Consider the following 14,397-nt stretch of genomic DNA (forward strand, 5'->3'; position numbering starts at 1 on the left):
ACACCAACAAACCTCCACACATGGGGGTTGGCAGAGAGCCCCATCTACACACTATGTGGACAACCAACCAACCTGGAGCACATGCAGTCCTCTTGCCAAGCAGGTCTGACCGATGGATAATTCATGTGGCAGTATGAACAAATACTGACTCAGCTGGCCGTGGGTCTGGAACAAGCAAGGAGAATGCCTAAACAACTCACCCAGTTCCCTGTTTCATTCATTTCCTCAAGTCAGGAGAGAGCTCAGCAAAGGGAACGAGGAGCAAAAAAATCCTTGCCACAGTGACTGGGAGATGTGGGCAGACCTCAAAAAGCAGCTCAGATTTCCAGAGGACAAGATATCGTTCTCTGGTCTAGAGGCATGAAGCAGGTGGTCCTCATCGACCTCACAGTGCCCTGGGAGGAAAGAATAGAGGAGGCACATGAGCAGAAGCTCAAGAAATACCAGTCCATCATACTTGGGAGCCAGCAGAATGGATGGAGAGTCTGGAATCTACCAATTGAGGTCGGCTGCAGGGCCTTCGCAGGCATAATCACTCTGGAGAGCCCTGGGGCTGCCGGCATTGAAGGAGTGGCATGGAGAAAGCTAGTGGCTGACGTCTGCAAGCGGGCAATAGAGGAATGAGATGTGGCAGAGCCAAGCAGACAGTAAGGAGGCAGGGCTGAGTTGAGTGGGGAATTAAGGGGGTAGTTTCAGGAGACTGGGGTGCCTACATGAGAACCAGATGAAGTCCCACTAAGCTCTGTCCCAGTTCAGTGTGCAGCTTACAGTGTTTATAGTGTATTATGAACGGGGTGGTTCGAGCCCTGAATGCTGATTGGCTGACAGCCGTGGTATATCAGACCGTATACCACGGGTTTGACAAAATATTTATTTTTACTGCTCTAATTACATTGGTAACCAGTTTATGATCGCAATAAGGCACCTCTGGGGTTTGTGGTATATGGCCAATATACCATTGCTACGGGCTGTATCCAGCCACTTCGCATTGTGTTGTGACTAAGAACAGCCCTTAGCCGTGCTATATTGGCCATATACCACACCCCCTCGGACCTTATTGCTTAAATATGTAGTTTTCTTTGCCTCGTGTTCATTATGCATATACCGTATGTGGATTGTGTCAGTTCTGCGTCCATAGATCTTGTCCGTAAATGGAACATTTGTTTATTGTCTATATATTCTGTTTAATGTATCAGCACCGCTTCACAGAATCAAATTCCTGTACATGCAAATGTATTTGGCAAATAAAGGTCATTCTGATTTTGAGTGCCCTGAAGGAGGAAGAAGGAGTAGCAATTGCAATGCCATCCGGCTCACAGAAGCCACAGGGTGTTGAGTAACTGTCACGTGACCCGGCAGCGATGACCCCCATCGTATTTTAGATACATGCTTTCATGGTACATCACTGGGGAATTTCTATTGCCAGTGTCACACTATCTTTAATGTACACATCAACAGATATTACGGCCATAATCAGTTATACTTCAGTGATTAGCAAAAGACAAGGTGGCAGCTATAAACCTGCACTGTTCATTGTTGTCAGTCAAAGCTCATTCAGGCCTGATCCATTGCCCCATTCCATTCCATTGAGAAGTTGGAAAATGCCTAAATACAGTGCTCCTTATTCAGATACAACTATTGACTGATAGTTCTTCTAAAATGTCAGTCATTTACCAATATAATTTCCCTTGTTTTCTAAGAAAAAGCTGCTTTGATATAAATGTTTGATGTTTCAATAGTTAATAGTTATCCTATTTCATGAAGAGATTAGTCTGACAGCATGTTAAAGGTTATGATGATTTGTTTTCATAACAATATCTCGTGCACTAAGACACGTTGACACCCCATGCAATCAAAGCTGGCTAACAGTTTCCAGGACATACCATTCAATCAGAAAACTTGACAGTGTGTTCAGTATAATACACATTGTTCTATCAAGTAGAAATGACTTTTACTGCAAAGTAACAATTTTGCATGATTAATTAACAATGGGTATTCAATGAAAACGGTTTCCATTGAACAAGGCCCTTGGTGTAATTACTTTAAAGTAAGTACCTGAGGTTTTTTTCTAGCCATGGTTGGTTTTCATAATAGCAGACCAGTGATCTCCTGGGTCTGGATATGGTATGCAGAAGGTGGAGGAGGTGTCGGTTATTATTTCAATTACCCCAACCTCCGATAATACTGGTGAGAGGGGAGCCATTTCACATGATGAACCGCCTGGGTGGAAGTGGTGGCTCTGCTTCACATTTGGTCACCCTGAGGGGCTGAATTTTAATCACACTCTATTTCCAAGTCATTAAAAAGAGCGAGTGACGTTTATTAGACGGAGGAGGAAAATAAACAACCCTTAATTGGCTCACATGGAGACCGTTCCTCTCTCGGCTTTGCCACGCATTGGAGGATAAAGCTGCCAGTGAGTGATATGTAAAGCTGAAGTATAAAATGACCTTTGAATTTTTGCCTTCTCTCCTCTCCAAGTGGACACATGGTGTCATCCATAAAATGTCAAATGGTTAAACTAGGGTCCCGACTGCAATGTGGACCATGATAGTATAGCTCTGTTATATTAGTAGCCTACTTTCTTCAATGAAACTGAATTTAAAATGTGTCTGTATTGCAGGGAGCTGGAAGTAAACACAGTGTGTATACCTCAATATTTGACTTTGCTTTCTTCTTTGTCTCAGTCACAATAAGGGAACGTCACCTTGGGTGGCCCTGAATCCCCTCTAAGAAAACACAGGTGGGAAATGTGTTGCAATTAGAGGGAGATGAGGTAGTGAATCTGTCATGAGATGTAGCAACCTCTGAGCAATGTTTGCATAAACAGAGATGCACTAAACAATATCCGATAACACATCATGCTCTGCAGATGTAGGGTGTTACATTTCATCATGCTGGCAACTCTGCCTGTTTGCTGCTACGCTTGATCTGCTTGTAATCAGTTTTGCTCTGTAAGAATATGCTGAAATGTACTCCTGATTATTTTAGTGAAAATAAAAGTCATGATGAGGATGATGATGCTCATCATTCACAGTACATTATCATAATGGTCACTATCAATGTAATCAAAATCAATACCATCATCTTGCATTGGATTTAAGTTACTGTTTCAGGCATCCGTTATTGGATGTAGTTCAGTATCCGGCTGTAAGGAATAGGACTGTCATATCCAGCTATTCTTCCCATGCTTAAAGCCTTGTGTGATGCATGGAGAGGTTGGCCACAGTTGACATACAGTACTGTTCATCAAATAAGCTCTAAGCCTTACAGTATGTTTCAAGGCACCAGCACTGCAAATAGGAACATATATTATTTGTGCTCTGTAAGGCCTGGACAGAGATGAGAAATGCTCAGTGGGAAATGATGTCTAGCCAGGTAAGCAACTAAATGCATCATAGCTGCCAAAAAGGCCCTTGGGAACAATGGCAACTGTCATTCCGCCCTTCCTGTGGACACTGTCTTGGTTAGCTTAACTGCTCTTTCTTTCTGCTCTCTGAGGCAGGAACAAAGTGGCAGGTTAGCGTTTTGTCATAAATCTTGTTCTGGAGGCAGCTCTGCAGAGTGGTCACTAGCTAGCACAGCCACAAAGTCATACAAATCAGATGTTAAACCTAATCCTAACTTTAACTACATTGCTGACCCTAATTCCTAACCCTAACTTTCAATTAATACCAAAAAGCTAATTTATGTTTTCATGTACACGTCAACCTACAACAAAGTGTTCAGTAACATCTGTTTGTTTTTAGCTTTTATTGAATATTAAAGTCTTATACATTGTTTTTTAAACTGAAATTCTTTAGTATTGCCAGCTAATAATATATACCTATCCTCACAATACACTCAATATTTTCTCAGTAGATCTAGCATTGCCCTTTCATTGATGGATTTGAATGGCCATTTCTAGGTGGAGAATATTTGAGTTTCATCTGTCTTGAAATAACTGTCATCAAAAAGAAGCTCATTACTCCAATGTCCTGATAATATATTAAGGGTTTTGTGTGTATTTCTTTTCCTTCCTGTGATTTCTGGACTATGTCTTAAAATTGTTTGTTGACGTTCTGCTCATGTTAGTTAGCTATGTTTTTGAGAATTGTTTCCCAAAGCTAAACTTGAGGACTTTGAATGGGCCAGGTTTGAAGTAGTGAACATTTCCCAATCTTTTAGTTCAGACTCTGTGTCATGTAACTTAAGGCATAATAGTTATCTGTACCTATTAACTCATCTGAACAGAGTTCAATTCCAACTGCAGTGTAAGTGCAGGAAGTAATTAAAAGCATGTTCTGTAAATACCTTCTCTCTCTGTCCCGAAGGCTCAGGGGAACAGTACTGCTGCTAATGGGTTGCGGCACTCCAGGTCCCTAAGGCAGACTGAGTGACCAACAAGGCAGCACTAAACTATACTACCCTCTGATTCTTCTCAAACCAAAGAGTTACTTCTATACAGACAGACAAACTCCTTCCAATTACTCTACCATTGTAAAATCCAGACTGGGAATGTAAAAGTCAATATGAGGACAATATCTTTTCCCTAGACTGGGTGAGGCAGTTGGCAGATGTGTTTCCTGTGTGTGATTGTATGTAAAGTGCAGTGTGTTTGAGAAGGCAATTAAAATGGAACACTGTAGCTGTGAGATACAGATAAAGCTCCCTTAAAACCTCTTCAGGATTGGTGGGTCCCATGCGGGACAGTTGAGCTAACGTAGGCTAATGCGATTAGCATGAGATTGTAAGTAACAAGAACATTTCTCAGGACATAGACATATCTGATATTGGCAGAAAGCTTAAATTCTTGTTAATCTAACTGTCCAATGAATGTACAATTTACAGTAGCTATTACAGTGAAATAATACCATGCTATTGTTTGAGGAGAGTGCACAATTTTGAACATGAAAAGTTATTAATAAACAAATTAGGCACATTTGGGCAGTCTTGATACAAAATTTTGAACAGAAATGCAATGGTTCATTGGATCAGACTAAAACTTTGCACATACACTTCTGCCATCTAGTGGCCAATATCTAAATTGCACCTGGGCTGGAATAATACATTATGGCATTTCTCTTGCATTTCAAAGATGATGGTATGAAAAAAAAAAAAAACAGCTTTATATACACACACACACACACACACACACATATATATATATATACACACACACAATTTAACAGTGTTACATTCTCCTACATTCCCACAAACTTCAAAGTGTTTCCTTTCAAATGGTACCAAGAAAATTAATATCCTTGCTTCAGGGCCTGAGCTACAGGCAGTTAGAGTTGGGTATATAATTTAGGCAAAAATTGAAAAAAGGGGCCGATCTTTCCAATCCCCGGCACATGTGTCTATCTCCCCCAGCTTAATATAGGGCTGTAGCCATGGGACTGTTCTTTCCCTCACTCATAATGTTTTGGAGAGTTCCACAGAGGATTCCCAGAAATAGTCAATTTTTACTTTCAGATCAGGGCATCCTCTCCTTGATAGAAATGTATGTTGCAACCAAATCAAATAGAAACATTTGTTATGAGGAGGTCTCCTGTAGGACGATCGGAAGGAGAGTGATTGAACACCTCTTTGAAGAGGGTGTGGAAATGGGTCTTGGATCTGAGTTCTGTGCTGTTGGCAGTCCATATGGCGGTGGCCCAGTCCAGGGCTTTGCAGTGAGTAGAGACAACAAAATCCACCCTGCTCTTGTCGATGGTAAAGTTAGTGGGGTTGTGCTCAATGTATTTGCTGCATTAACTCAGAAATCCCTGACATTTTCCAGGTGAACCGTCATATTTTCCAGGCATGGACATGAATGAAGGAGGGCTATGGGTTACGATACCTGGCATCGGAGGAGTAGGGATAGGCTGGCAGAGAAGATGCCAGATTTCCTACATACGCTCCTCTTGCTGTGTTAGGCGCCGCTGTAGCTCCGCTGAATCCATTCCGTTTTTAGGTGAGGCATTCTGTAATGAATACTCAGGGAGAAAAAGGTGTAGATTCACGCGCAGAGAGCGGCAGGTGTGTATTTCGCCTTCGCAGAAGGCAGGAATCGTGGTCACAGGCAGTCAATGGTCATACACAGGTAGACAAACAGGCAGGTGAATCAAAACTAGGACTGAAGGCTATAACTGGTTCTCACAAACGAGCTAGGAAAAGGCTTGGTAGAGTCAAAACGAACAATACCTCACAAAGGCACAAACAGAATGAACTGAACTAAATAAGGAGCTGATGAGACCAGGTAAGTAACTAACACAGGTGAAATCAATGAACAGAAATGAAGGACAGGGCTACGTTCAAGAACACAAAGAAACAGGGCTACGTTCAAGAACACAATGAAAGAGAACACAAGGTTGACTATGAAAATAAATACAGAACCTTACAAAAACTTCCAAGGAACTAACGTAAAACATTCTCAGAACCTCCCTGCAACCTAAAAATTAACGTTGCCAGAACACTCAAAATTTTACTTCTGTTCTCAGAAAGTTTAAAAAACTTTCAGTTTTACTGGTCAGGAAATGTATGGCTTCATTCCCACAACCAATGTGAAACCAAAAACAAATGTTCCCACAACTTCCAAGGTACCAAATATGCTAGCTGGGTAGGAATAAAACTGTATCAACTGGACAACATTACTGTTTAATGTCACATCAGTTGCCAAATCAACTTTTTTGATCTTAACCCCCCTCTCCAGATGTGTTGTAAATATTATATAAGACCCCATGCATTAATCTGTTTATTTTCCTTTTAACATATCTCTAATGGTCCAGTCCACAGACCATTACAACCAGTACTGGGAACCACAACTCTGTGTGTTGTTGCCAGAGAAGATAATAATAAATCGTCTGGTCCCTCCTAGGGGTTCCATATTTACTGTTTACGGATGGAGGGAATGAGGCTGAGACCACCAGGAATGGAGGGGGAATGAAGACTGATGTAGCTGCCTGGTGCTGTTCTGGTTCTGGGCCTGGTGCTGGGCCTGGTGCTGGTGCTGGGCTAGCCACCACAGTAGCCAGACCATGGATATGTGTTGACTACAAGGGCTCTTGGTACAAGTGCTTGATAAGGGATTTTACAGAATGAAAATTAGAAGGGAGCAAGAGGCTGTGGTCGTAATTTCACGGCATTCAAGCACCCAAGATAACTGGCTAAAGATAGCTAGCTACTTCCAGACACAAATGAGAGAACACCTCACTCTGGCCATTTTCCGCACTAACATGGCGTCCATTCTAAAAGTTGGCCCAATTTGCAAAATATAGCTCTGAAGGTAGCTATTTGGAAAGTCCTTTTAGCACTTAGCCTACTATTGATATTACCTGCCTTGATTCTAAATGTATGATGTTTTTATTGTAGTTTGCCTATGTAGAGCTTTGAAATAACACTGTAATGAAAATCTCTATACAAATTAAATGTATTATTATTATAATGTATTTGATGTGCCAATACACTTTTAATTTGTGTCACATCTCTGCATGTGGGCCTTGTATGATATGTGTATAGGAGATGCACTGAGGCGATAAAAGGTGACTGATAGGTGGAAGTGCTCAGTCCCTTTGACTGCCTGATAAACTAATGCACGGGGAGAGGACCAATCAAAGAGCATTCAGGAAAAAACAGTCTGGGTTTGGCTGATTGATGTTCTAATGTTAAAGGCCAGTGGATGAAAGAGGAAATCATCCATATTAGCATGTTCATTTTGCTCTGATCTCTCTGACAGAATTTCATTTCAGTTTGAAGTGAGATTCAATAATGAGTCAAACAGTGACTGAATAATCATGTCTTCAATAGCTAACAACATTTATTCAGTTTGGTTGAACCGATGGCATTGCTTGCTTTTGCAATGTATGATACATTTGCCTCATGTTCATGAATGGCTTTTAATAAGGAAACAAAAACTGAGGGGACTACATTATCTTGCTGTTGTTGCACATGTAAATTGGAAGCAGGGGGAAAGACAGACATGTCAGATTTGACAGAAACAGAAGAAGGATTCTGATCTGACAGGTCATTCAAACTGCTGGTAATAGTTCATGAGAATTCACTTTATCTGTGTTCCTGTTCCTGAGGCCGTATTGTTGGCAGACATCTGTAACCCAGAGAAAATGAGGGTGTAGCGAGAGGGTCTGCACCTTCAAATAGGGCCTGGGATTTGTGTCAATGATTCCAATCAGCAGTGGCATTATCAAAGCCACCAGGCCACTATCAGTGGAACTGCTTATCACGAGGACAGGCTCCGGGCTCTGCACTACAAGGGATATTTCCCTTTGAGGATATGGCCATAGGAACAGAAATACTCTGGGAATGATGAGACATTAAGTGAAAATAGGAGTTAGTCATAATTGTTATGATCCTGGACCCAGCAAACCAAAGCTTCATAAATGATGACCCAATATCATGGCTTCATCAGGAAATATGAAAAGTAATATAGTAGTAATGTAGTAATTTTAAAGGCAATAGTTGTAAAGATATTTTTAACAGTTAACAACACTTGAGGATAATAGCTTTCTATATAATTTCATATGAATCTACATCATATAAATGTCTTTGTTTAAAAAGGAAATGTGGGTCATGTTTTCTTTGAAGATAAGAAATAATGACTCTCCTTCTACTGTCCCGGTACTATGGATGTGGATGTCAAACTCTTTTAGCTCTGTTGAAGTCTTCATAAAGATAACTGCAAAGTCTAAGGGTATTAGTAAGTCACCACATTGCTGTTGCCACCATCTTGTTGTCTGATTATTTTTCTTCTTCTTCACCCCTGAGGAAATGTCACATGGTTTTAATATCTTCCAGCTTCCAGTCTGAGCCTCAGTACGCGGCATCAGGACAATGTCCATCGTATCTTATTAAACCATGGACCAGGCTCTGTCATGAGCAATGACCACTTCACCCAGTGCTTCCAGGAATCAAAGAGCCATATGTGTCTGCTGTGACATTTAAGGAGCTGACCTTGTATCTAGAGGAGAAATTAACAGCATTGTGGGAAAAAGGAAAAGTTGACCACATATTCCATTGACTATATTTGCGAATTATGTGACAATGCCTTGGAGTCTCTGCTCAAAATGAAGTCATCATCCCCCTAAAACTCTCTCTATACACCTACTTAAGGCAGTAACCATTGAATGTCAGTGAAAAGACACCCATAGGAAAGGTGGCAACATAAACACAGCACATTCATTTTGTGATAGAGCTGGGGAAAGGCACAATTGAGCAAGGTTGCTATGAGCTATATGTAGAGCTAGGAAACCACAGGCTACAGCTGATTTCATTATAATAAGCTTAGAATGTATTTGTTATTATTTGGTAATGAGGAAAATGGCCGTCTTGACTGTGTACGGATGAAGTGAAATTCATGAGATTTGAGCGATGTGCATGTCTCATTAGTATTTGTTAGGATGCTATCGCATCCAGGCGTTCCTTGGCCATGGGGTGAAGGTGTTGATGGAAAAACAAAGCTTCTTGCCCTGCTGACACCAGACAAACTGACATCAGATGGAGCCGGTGAGCTGCCTGGGGGCCTGCTGGCAGGAGATGGCATGAGAGAGCAGGAGGATGGATCCCCTGGCTGGGTTTACACCAGAGCATGTGAGCAGTCACTCCATTCATTAAAATCTCAATTTAACCAAGCTCACAACTTTTAAGTACACCATCATGCTTTCGGGAGATGTGTCTTTTCAGATTACACAATGATTCTTCAGTTGTGGACATTACATCACCGCACTCCCTCTCTTGCTCTTGGTCCTCATCTTTGTAAGTCACCTTGATTTAGCAACTGGGTGTTTTATCAGTTTCTTTATGAAAATATTTAGTGAGCTCCATGACAGTAGTTAAAGGGGCTATAGCAGCACACAAGTAGACTACAAATGCATGTTGGGCCGGGCATGCTCTGAGCTCGTGAATTGAGCGCTACTGGAGCTCTACAGAAGCGAAATTGGACCGGGCCAATGCTCCAGCCTTTGGGAGTCTCGCTCCGTGCTCCAGTCAAATTGGCACGTTCCGCTCCTCGCTCCGTTCACATACTCTGGTTTACACACAGGGACAAGGACCAGGCTATTTTCACAGCATCATTATATTGATGCCTAATTTCTTTCTTTGCATGTTGTGATTAGTCAACAGTATGGATAGGGAAACCGTAAGGTGGTGACACCATCACATAAATCACTGTGTGTGTTAGATTCTTCAGAGCTCCCCTTTCTTCTGTATTGCATGTACTGTATTACAGCAGGTCTGAAAAGTATGGGGGAAGATAAAGAGTAACGGGGCATATTAGTGTATGTCGATGTAATATGTTATGTTAAACTTGTTTCTCTATGTGCATGTGCTGAACCTCCGCATGTTAGCTATTATTGTATCACACGTCTCATCTGCAGGATGCATTGGTGGAGGGAAGCATTATCTGAAACCATCATTGTCTCTGCATTCTTCACAAGCTCAGAGGATCTACTCCTCCTACCTGATTCACTCTAATGATAATGGTTCATCATGAATTACTCTCCCCACTAAAACACTGCTGAGTTGTGTTAAAGCATGCTGTTTCACAGTTTGTTCACATTCTTGATTCAGGAACTTGCAAGACATTTTGCTTTTCATTGTGTTTTTTAAACTTGATGTGTAGCTCTCTACGGCTCTCTATAGCCTCAAATCTAGAAAGCAAAGGGTGATTTAATTGTAGCCCGCCAACTCATTTTACATCGTTGTTTGTATTCGGTGTGAGTCCTGCTCCAATTTACACCAATAAACACCCGGCGATACAGATGATGATGTCCTTCCGTCAGGACAAGCTGCTGTGCGTGGGTCATTTAAGAGCTGGTAAAGAGTGCATGATGAACAGGCTGGTCTGTAAAGTTCCTCTTAATGTGTGTTCACACAACTACCACCCTGTCATTTTATTCAGAAGCATGAGAATAAAATGATTGGATTTTCTCAGCACTCAAGAAAATACCCCTCTCTCTCTATTTTAGAGTATCCTTTGCTATTTCACAGAATGAGATTATAAAAGATATATTGTTTTTTATATTCTCCTCTCCTAATGTTTAGCTAATATCCACTGGGCAAAACCTTTGTCTAATCAAATCAAATTGTATTTCTCACATGCGCCGAATACAACATGCGCACGACCTTACTGTGAAATGCTTACTTACAAGCCCTTAACCAACAATGCAGTTCATGAAATAGAGTAAAGAAAATATTAACAAAATATATATATTTTTTTAAATACTTAAAAAAGTAACTCAAGAAACTACTTCTTCAAGTCTGTTTTAAATGCTAGTTTATGAAGTCTGTCAAAGAATTGTCACGTCCTGACCAGTATAAGGGGTTATTTGTTATTGTAGTTTGGTCAGGGTGTGGCAGGGGTGTGTTTGTTTTGTGTTGTCGGGGTTTTTTGGGTATTGTTCTATGTTTTGTATTTCTATGTTGTGTATTTCTTTGTGTTGGCCTGGTATGGCTCTCAATCAGGAACAGCTGTACATCGTTGTTGCTGATTGGGAGCCATACTTAGGTAGCCCCTTTTCCACCTGTTTTTTGTGGGAAGTTGTTTTTGCACTGCTATGGTTAACCTGCAATACTGTTTAGCTGTCGTTCGATTTTTTTCGTTTTCTTGTTTTGTGTAATGTTCTAATAAAAGTATTATGAGCATTCACATACCGGCTGCATTTTAGTCTACTCACTACGACGGCCGTGACAGAACTTCCCACCAACAACGGACCAAGCAGCGGGGTAAGGAGCTTGAGAGGAGCTATCTGGAGTCGTGGACTTGGGAGGAGATCCTAGCTGGAGAGGGACCATGGAGGAAGGCTGGAGAGGACTGGGAGTGTTATGCTGGAACACGGCTGGCATGGAAGCCTGAGAGGCAGCCCCCCCCAAAAAATGTTGGGGGGCACACGGGTAGTTTGGCTGGGCCAGGGTTGAGCCCTAAGCCAACTCCCCGTGCTTACCGGAGGCAGCGTGGTACTGGTCAGGCCCCGTGCTATGGGGTGATGCGCACGCCGTTGAGGCCAAGCATCCACAGGCCGGTGTGCTCGGTGCCAGCGTCCCGCATTTGCCGGGGGGAAGCGGGCACCCAGCCAGTAGGGGTGGTGCCAGTCCTGCGCTCGAGACCGCCAGTGCGCCTCCACGGCCCAGTGTATCCTGTTCCCGCTCCCCGCACTAGCCCTGAGGTGCGTGTCTCCAGTCTGGCGCCTCCAAAGCCAGCACCATGCACCAGGCCTCCAGTGTGTCAGCCCAGTCCAGTACGTCCTGTTCCCCCTCCTAGCACTAGCCTTGGGGTGCGTGTCTCCAGTCTGGTACCTCCAGTACCAGCCCCATGCACCAGGCCTCCAGTGTGACAGCCCAGTCCAGTTCGTCCTGCTCCTGCTCCTTGCACTAGCCCTGTGGTGCGTGAAAATACTCTGGCGCCTCCTAAGCCAGCCCCACGCATCAGGCCTTCAGTGCGCAGCTCCAGTCCAGAGCTTCCGACGACAGTACCCCGTCCAGAGCTTCCGGCGACAGTTCCCCGTCCAGAGCTTCCGGCGACAGTTCCCCGTCTAGAGCTTCCGCCGACAGTTCCCCGTCTAGAGCTTCCGGCGACAGTTCCCCGTCTAGAGCTTCCGGCGACAGTTCCCCGTCTAGAGCTTCCGGCGACAGTTCCCCGTCTAGAGATTCCGGCGACAGTGCCCCGTCTAGAGCTTCCGGCGACAGTTCCCCGTCCAGTGCATCCAGCGACGTTCTACAGTCTGGAGCCTGTAAAGACGGCCCACAGTCCGGAGCTGACAGAGACGGCCCACAGTCCGGAACCGACAGAGACGGCCCACAGTCCGGAACCGACAGAGACGGCCCACAGTCCGGAGCCGACAGAGACGCCCTACAGTCCGGATCCGGCGCCGACAGGGACGCCCTACAGTCCGGATCCGGCGCCGACAGGGACGCCCTACAGTCCGGAACCGGCGCAGCCAGAGTCGCCCTCCAGTCCGGAACCGGCGCAGCTAGAGTCGCCCTCCAGTCCGGAACCGGCGCAGCCAGAGTCGCCCTTCAGTCCGGAACCGGCGCAGCCAGAGTCGCCCTCCAGTCCGGAACCGGCGCAGCCAGAGTCGCCCTCCAGTCCGGAACCGGCGCAGCCAGAGTCGCCCTCCAGTCCGGAACCGGCGCAGCCAGAGTCGCCCTCCAGTCCGGAACCGGCGCAGCCAGAGTCGCCCTCCAGCCCGGAACCGGCGCAGCCAGAGTCGCCCTCCAGTCCGGAACCGGCGCAGCCAGAGTCGCCCTCCAGTCCGGAACCGGCGCAGCCAGAGTCGCCCTCCAGTCCGGAACCGGCGCAGCCAGAGTCGCCCTCCAGTCCGGAACCGGCGCAGCCAGAGTCGCCCTCCAGTCCGGAACCGGCGCAGCCAGAGTCGCCCTCCAGTCCGGAACCGGCGCAGCCAGAGTCGCCCTCCAGTCCGGAACCGGCGCAGCCAGAGTCGCCCTCCAGTCCGGAACCGGCGCAGCCAGAGTCGCCCTCCAGTCCGGAACCGGCGCAGCCAGAGTCGCCCTCCAGTCCGGAGCTTCCAGAGTCGCCCTCCAGTCCGGAGCTTCCAGAGTCGCCCTCCAGTCCGGAGCTTCCAGAGTCGCCCTCCAGTCCGGAGCTTCCAGAGTCGCCCTCCAGTCCGGAGCTTCCAGAGTCGCCCTCCAGTCCGGAGCTTCCAGAGTCGCCCTCCAGTCCGGAGCTTCCAGAGTCGCCCTCCAGTCCGGAGCTTCCAGAGTCGCCCTCCAGTCCGGAGCTTCCAGAGTCGCCCTCCAGTCCGGAGCTTCCAGAGTCGCCCTCCAGTCCTGAGCTTCCAGAGTCGCGCTTCAGCTCGAGGTCTCCAGCGACGCACATCAGCCCGAGGTCTCAAGCGACGCGCCTTAGCCCTGAGCCTTCAGTGGGGGTGGACACGTTAGGTTGGGGACTATGGCCGGAGCCTGAGCCACCTCCGTGGTAGGAGGATTTGGGAGGGGGGGTGTTGCACAAGAACCGTCGGTGACAGTGGCCACCCTCCCTTCCCTCCCCTGTAGTTTTGGGGATTTGTTTTGTTGTGGGTTATTGTTTTGTTAGGTTTTTTTCAGGTGCATCCGGGGTCTGGACCTTTAGGGGTGGGGGGGTACTGTCACGTCCTGACCAGTATAAGGGGATATTTCTTATTGTAGTTTGGTCAGGGCGTGGCAGGGGTGTGTTTCTTTCGTGTTGTCGGGGGTTTTGGGGTATTGTTCTGTTTTGTATTTCTATGTTCTTTCTATGTTGCGTATTTCTTTGTGTTGGCCTGGTATGGCTCTCAATCAGGAACAGCTGTACATCATTGTTGCTGATTGGGAGCCATACTTAGGTAGCCCTTTTTCCAACTGTCTTTTGTGGGAAGTTGTTTTTGCACTGCTATGGTTAGCCTGCAATACTGTTTAGCTGACGTTCGTTTTTTTCGTTTTCTTGTT

The sequence above is a fragment of the Salmo trutta genome, chromosome 12 (assembly GCF_901001165.1).
Source record: "Salmo trutta chromosome 12, fSalTru1.1, whole genome shotgun sequence".
NCBI classification, from domain to species: Eukaryota; Metazoa; Chordata; class Actinopteri; order Salmoniformes; family Salmonidae; genus Salmo; species Salmo trutta.